Here is a 1,547-nt window from a genome sequence, read left to right on the forward strand (position 1 = left end):
TGATAGATGAGTCTTGGGATCTGGATTTCAAGTGTAACAGAAAAATAATGAGCCAGTCAGTAGTGGCAGAAATACAGCTTTGGCATAAAAAGCTGAGCAGAGGAATTCTTTCATTAGCTTCTCTCTTATATCATGGTGGTAGTCTTTTGCCAAAGTGAAATGGAAAGTAACAGCAGTGATGCCTCAGCCATGGTCTCTCTTCTTCCCTTCCCTTTTGTGGGTTTTTTTTTTTCCTTCTCTCCCTGCTGAGCTAGAGAATAAATTCAAGGAAGCGAAGATTGCTTGAGAGCAGTGCTTCCTCTGCGACGCCACAAAAAAAGAGTTGGGGAAACGGACAACTCTTGGCCAACTCTTCTGCTGAGGCACTAACGGCTCTCATTTTCCTCACAGAAGCGGTTGTGCTAATCAGTTAAAAGAAATGATTGCACACTTTTTAAGCTTTAAGTATGACATAAAAGAGTTGGCCTCATCTTCAAAGCCTAACATTTTTATGATACAATGAACAATCACTAGCTACATCAGGAGTAAGCTAGGCTTTAAGTGATCTCACTTCATAAAGCCATACCCAAGTTTAGGTGGGTGTCTTTTTTCGTATTTTTATAAATCTTTAATAATTTGTAATAAATAGAATTGAACAGGTCTTGTAGATGTACACAATTAAAGAAAAAAAGTATTACTATGGGCTTGTCAAAAAGATGTATTCCCAACTAGCTGGGCTTAGGTGCCATCTGGTGGTAAGAGAAGTGGTCCTGAGTGTAACACAAAATAATTGTAAAAACCCTCAGGGAAGACAACACAACTACTTTAAACTCCAGCCATTTTTCACCTTCCATGAGTAAAAACGTGCTGGTAAACCCCTTGGCCTCCAGGACAGGGCAGGAGGATGAGCAAAGGGCCTGTGGAGAACAGGCTGGTCTTCAATCTTCTCTTTAGAAAGCTGCAAGTGCTGCCAACAACATTTGTGAGCTCAGTCCTAAAAAATACTTGCTTCCGTTTCCTGACAGAAAGCTGGATAAAGACTGTTTTGAGGGCTTTGGGTTGTGCATTTTTCGTGCTGTCTTTTAGTGCCTGTCCTGGCACCCACTTACTACACTAAGAACAAATAAGCAGGAAGGACCATAGTATCGTATCACACTTTAAAAATGTTTATAAACAAAAGATCTTTAAAAGTCATTCCAAGGGTAAATTTTGAGCTCTACTATCACTGAAAGCAAGGGGGAAAGAAGGGATAAAAACTGGAAGTAGTTTCAACTATAGATTCTTTTACTCTGATCCCGATTTTACCAGATATACCCACTCTGACCAGCATTTTAGTTTGAAGAGTTCAGCTGCCTTCTGAGCTGGGTTTACTTTCTCACAGTTTACACGTTAAATCTCTCCAGCTCCTGTTTTTTCACACATGATCATCAGTGGCCCTGTGTTGTCTCACAGGTGAATCTCCTGAATTCCTGGAAGCTATTTTCACTTATTGGCGAGGACTTGGGAAGGAGGAAAGGTGTAAGGGATAGGCGAAAGTAGTGAGAGAAATGCCAGAGCAGGACTAAATG

The sequence above is a fragment of the Falco biarmicus genome, chromosome 15 (genome assembly GCF_023638135.1).
Source record: "Falco biarmicus isolate bFalBia1 chromosome 15, bFalBia1.pri, whole genome shotgun sequence".
NCBI lineage: Eukaryota > Metazoa > Chordata > Aves > Falconiformes > Falconidae > Falco > Falco biarmicus.